Genomic DNA, 5,971 nt, shown 5'->3' on the forward strand with positions numbered 1-5,971 from the left:
CTGCATACTCATACTCGCCGGCAGAATTCCGCCCTCATGAGATATAAATCTAAAATAGGCACCTCTGATCACCAAATTATGTGACACTCGACGAAGTTGAAAGTAGCTTTCAGATAAAAAAGATCAAAGTGGGACCTATACATTTTTCGCCAGGATGAAACTCAGTTTGATTCTCATGAGTTATTCTCTCCAGATAATCGGCAATCTGTGAAAAATAATGCCAGAGGGTACGTTGAATGTCACGACCACTAAGTTGATGCCACAGTGACTTTTTGCCTGGCGTTCTTGAACCTTTCTTTGAGATTAGGATCACTGTTGGAGCGCCACATTGCACTTATACTCTTTCTACTCAAATCCCTAGTAGTCGCCAGACAGAGCTTCCGCACCTCGAAAGTGCGGCGCTGCAGACTTTTGTCCCGTTGGAGAAACAGTACTTTACGTTGGATTTCTGTTGATGACGGCGGGCAGATATCGATAATCATAATCATCGACAGCACGTCCACCAATGATGCTTCGCTACCCTATAACCTGCATTCGTTTGAAGGCCTTATTGTGAAAGAATGAATGAAAGTGGACGGGTAATGGACTTAGTGCCAGCGTACTACAATCTTACCGAGGTGTCCACACCTCCATGACATTCATGTCTACACCTCCAGACACTCATTCAGGCTTCCGCACGAAAAACAGCATTCTTTTTGGTAAACGATGGTTTAGCGTGCGCAATACATGGCTTAACTAACAGCTTCTGGGGCTGGACACGTTCTGCAGTGGAAGTCACTACTACACGACCGAAAACTCGCTTTTCGATTGCCTCGTTACGGCATCGCCGACACCAGTCCACGCAAGCTATCATTCTGAAATCATGATTGTCGTACACCTGAAGATGTTTCAGTTCCACTGCCCAGACAGGCCAAGTCTCACAGCCATATAAAGAATACGTCGTACTGAAGCCTGATACACATGTATTTCGAGATCCAGGGACTCACCACTTCGATACCATAGATGTCTCAAATTAGATATGCAAATTCGTGCATTGACCTTATCTGTCACATTACAATCGGAGCTAGTGCAACTTCCAGTTTACGTCAAACCAAAACTTCGGGTGCCTCTTCATGAGTTGTAAGTGACGTGTTCAGTGACTGCATGTCCATGAGGATGACCTTGCGTTTTGTGGATCCAAATTCCTTGCGAAAGGACCGGAAGATTTTTGTGAGCTCCTCCAAAATCACTTGCGCATTATCTGCTTCGAAGATGAGGATGATGTCTGCATATTCCAGATTGACAAGGTTTTTGTCAGGGATTAACTGAGCACGAGTGTTTTGAAGGCCTTCCGTTCGCGTCGTAGTGTTATAAGTCACCGGATTAAATAGGAATGGAGAGAGTGGGTACTCTTGACTGGTACCTTTTTGTTTTCGGAAGCTATTAGGGGGCTCTCCGTATTTTCTCACACGTCCGGAAGTATGAAGAACTTATTATGTTCACAGATTTTCGTGGCATTTCTTGGTGGACTAGTGTGCCAGGGAGTACAGACTGGCCAACCGAGTCGAATGTGCAATGTACATTCAGGAATACTACATCCATGGGTCGTTTGTATGTAGGACGTTGTTCTATCACCTGACGGATCGTGGAGTCTTGGTCAATGCAACCCCTACCTAACCTGAATCCCGATTGCTGCTCTCGACTCAGTGTCTCACGAAGTACCACAGAGCGGCGAAGCACAAGTGACCCAAAAAGTCTCTATGATGGGGGTCAGGCTGATTCCCCTGTGGTTACGACAATCACCGTGGTGAGATGGCTCGGTGGTTGGAGCGCGAATTTACTGATCGGAAGCTCTGTCTTTCGAACCCGACGTCTGCATCTCTAGTTCCCATGTCCAGGGTCGGACAGTAACCCAAACCTCGTGATTCCTTCGGATGGCATGGCAGCCAGGCTGTGAAAGCTGATCAGTTTACTTTACCACACTCATCCCGAGCTTTGTTTTTGAAAGTGGACACTGTCGCCGACTCTCTCTAGTTGTCTGGGCAGTCTGTTTTTCCCAAACGCAAGTGAACAGATCAGATAAGCGCTGGCTAAGCACTTCACTCCCGTCTTTGAAGAATGTGGGTTGGAGGTCATCCGGACCAGAAGCTGGGTGGCAATTGATGCAACCTATGCAGTCATAAACCTCCGAGGTCGTAGGCTGTTCCACGTTCACCGTCCAGATGTGGGCTCCAGATGAGTGGCAGCTGGTAGCTACGATAACTGTTGTTCGAAGTATTTGGCCCAGTCGTCGTCAGGATGGTCGCTCCACTTTGATCCTTAATGGTTCCGCTCACAGTTGGTTTCCGGGGGGTCATTCGCTTAGAGCAACTGGCTTTCTAGGCCTCCATCATTTCCATCGCCTTTCGTGTTCACGTGACTTCAAGGTCTGCTCGCACACTCACTTTCCCTTGACGTATGATAATTGGTCGGGTAAAAATGTGTTCGGGACCGGTTTGGAGATTTCTCCGATATTTCAGCAGTGCCACTGATACCAAGTGCTTGAGTGGGCCCGGTAGCGCCATGCCACAGGCGAAACTCCCAACAATGTGCAAAGAAGTGACAATTTCATTCCAGTACGAATTTGATCTAATAGTAGAGCAGTTGGAAGAGACTTCAGAAGACGATTCTGGTAAATTTGTTCAACATCGGGATCTGTCAGTCTCTCAGTTGCCAAGCGATTTGTTCACACCTTACGCGGCTCCGGAAAACGAAGGAAGAAGCGACTCTAGCCGAGTGCGTAGAAAGAAAAGAAAGCGTTCAGCTGCCTTCCGGTGCCTAGCTGCCATGCCACCCGAAGGAAGCACGAGGGCTGGGATACTGCCAGGTTGCCCAAGCCTAGACAGGGGAAGTCGAGTGGCGGAGGGCGGATTCGAACCACGGACCTTCCGGTCAGTAAATTCGCGCTTTAACCACTTGGGCCATCTCGCCCCAAGCCGAGTGCGTCCTCGGAATCATCATCATCATCATTGTCAGCTGTAACAGCCATGTACTCGTCGTACAGTGGAATCCACAAATGTGTTCAAAAACGAGTGACAGTCAGTTATTGATCCGCGCCGTCTGATGGCAGTGTGATCAGTCTGTTTTCGTAGCTTGGATGCCGTTGGAAGATACCATCTGGCTTTTTCGGAAGTCAGTACTGCATAAAATCAGCCTACAGTCAGCACACGGCTGAAGCTATTGTTCGTACCGAATCCAATCTATGTCTACCGTTTAATTGGGTTTCAGATGCGCCAAGTCAGCCCACTTGTGCATTCAGATCTCTGGCAACCGCAGTAATAATAATACTAATAATAATAACCGTTCAGCTGTAACACCCTTTCGGTATGTAACTGCCATGCTACCAGAAGGTTTGGATACTGTCCAAGCTTGGACAAAAGGACTAGAAATGCAGAGGTCGGGTTCGAATCACGGACGTTCCGGTCGGTAAGGCCCAATAACCACTGGGCCATCTCACACACGCAAACGACGGTATCTGAGCTTTAAGCTCGTCACAACAGGGCATTCAAGGCGTCAGTTGGGACGTAAGCAGACATGAAAAACAGACAGTGACCAACTTCCCGCTTGTGTGACTGCATCACAGACGTTGCCAGACGAATCGCAGAGAGGCGACTATCAGCGTGTATCCAGTCAAGCAAGGATTCTTCCGACCGGTGACTTCGGACGTTATCAACTGCACATCCTGCCGCAGCGGTCTCTGGATCTCCAATGGCTCGCAGCGGGAAGGGAGTGACGAGCAATGGAGCGGTTAGCTCAATCATCGTGCTTGCATCTTGAATTATTGTTTCTGATATACAGCACACATCAGTGCCGAGCGAGTCTTGTGTAAGGGCAAGAGCGGCTTGCTTCAGAGTCCGGGCAAGAAAGGTGGCAAAATGGGCAGGGTGTCGAGGCTTGAAGATTGATTTCGAGACGCATGAGGATGTCAGTGTCTTATGACGCGCATGTGTCACCCCCAAAGGCGATGCAGGGCGAATGGAATTGTCTTAAGTGCTGGGCCTACAAGGAAAGAGTTATCATGGAGTGTGGAGAGAGAAGAAAAGGTTTGTGAAAGAGGAAGAAGGGAGGCTTCAGTAGTTCCCTTTTTGCACTTTGCCGCCTTGTATTCAATAAGTAAGGTGACCCGGCTGATGGTGAAGCACTGCTCACCAACCATTGAGCTGAATATATTACCGAGCCGTCGAATGTTGAGGATATGACTTAGACACTAGTGGGGAAACCTCTAGTTTACGGAGGTCTTGTGCACGAAGTTGTCTAGTTTTACATGCTGGGACTGGGATCGGACGCTGAGGATTGTCAGATTGGTAGCTCTTTTTTGATTCGATGTTTGGTGGTGCATGGCCGTTCTTAGTTGATAGAGCGATTTGTACGGTTAATTCCGATAACGAACGGGACTTTGGCTTGCTAAATAGTACGCCTGCCCTCGGTGCTCGTACAGGTAGCGGTGGTCGTTGCCTCCCTGGAATGATGGTGCTGTTCGCCGGTGGGTGCGGCGCAGGTGTCTACTTAGGGAGACAAGCGGCGTGCCAGTCGCACGAAACTGAGCAATGACAGGTCTATGGTACCGGGGCCGCACGTGTGTTATGATGACGGTTTCAACGAGTTTGGGATCCTAGCCCGAAATGGTTTTGTAAACTGAACCATAACCGCCGTGACTGGGATCGGGGCTTGCAATGGTCCCCCGTGAACGAGGAATTCCAGGTAAGTACAAGTCATAAGCTTGGGCTGATTACGTCCTTGCTCTTTGTACACACCGTCCGTCGCTACCACCGATTGAATGGTTTAGTAAGGCCCTTGGATTGGTGCCATTGCTTCGGCAGCTCGACCGGTGCTGAAAAGACGTCCAAACTTGATCATTTAGAGGAAATGAAAGGTTTCCGTAGGTGAACCTGCGTAAGGATCATTACAGTACATAAAGACCAAACACCTCACATAATCTGAGCGTTTGGCACGGGTTGTCGTGTCCGTTAGTATTGCAGACTTGCCTGCTCAGGGCAAAGTGATTCTAGTTCCGTTATCCGTCTCGCGGCAGTCTGCCGCATGTGTTCTACATGTTCTACAAGTATAACTACACATGTTGCAGCGTTGTCTGCCCAGGATAGAGCGCTTCTGGTTCTACGAATTCCTGGCTATACCTGGCACGTGTACTCAGTGCCTACGTGTAGTCGCGTTTCGGTAGGACGCCTGCCCGTCTGATGCTCTCGGTGTGCTCGTTTCCGTTGGTGGCCAGTCCGCATTGGGGGTGACGGGATGTGCTGTCAGCACGGACAATGCTAGGTTTAATGAGTGAGCATGTGTTTCGAGCTGCGGCTTACCCACCGCCGTGATGTTTTCAGACCTTTTTACACTGTTGAAGTGTTTCAGGCTGGCATGGATAACTTATCTCGCTGCCCCGACATGCATCCGGTGTTCCACACTGCACACGGAGTCGCCTGGCGGTGCCTTATCTCGGGTATGACTGATAACGCCTCGGTTATCTGGGTTACCAGTTGATCGAGGTGGGTGCAACTCTGAGCGATGAATCACTCGGCTCGTGTGTCGATGAATCCTTGTGCGTGATTTAACTCTATTTCATAACTTGTATAAAAGTGCATCTTGCTGTTTCGACAAGGAGTTCAGTATCTTCATTGGCTTCTCTCTCAGGCAGAATGGTAGAACCGAAGTATCGAAACGCATCGACACGTTCAATTCCATCACTGCTTATGTCACCTTTGAGCGTGTGCTTGCATGGTAAGGTATTTTTCCTCACGGGTCAAATGAGTCTTGCAGCTTTGGTTAACCTCCGACACCTATGGCTCAGGCGTGACGCCAGTTTAACTGTCTGTTACGAATAGAATATCGATTCTGATTGAGCGCGAGAACAAGAATGAATGGCGTAGAATGAATAGCGCTTTACTTGTCTAAGAATAGACGTACATAAGCTGAAAATGAGGGCGAAAGCATGGTTAATACA

Source organism: Opisthorchis viverrini (genome assembly GCF_000715545.1).
Source record: "Opisthorchis viverrini unplaced genomic scaffold opera_v5_287, whole genome shotgun sequence".
NCBI lineage: Eukaryota > Metazoa > Platyhelminthes > Trematoda > Opisthorchiida > Opisthorchiidae > Opisthorchis > Opisthorchis viverrini.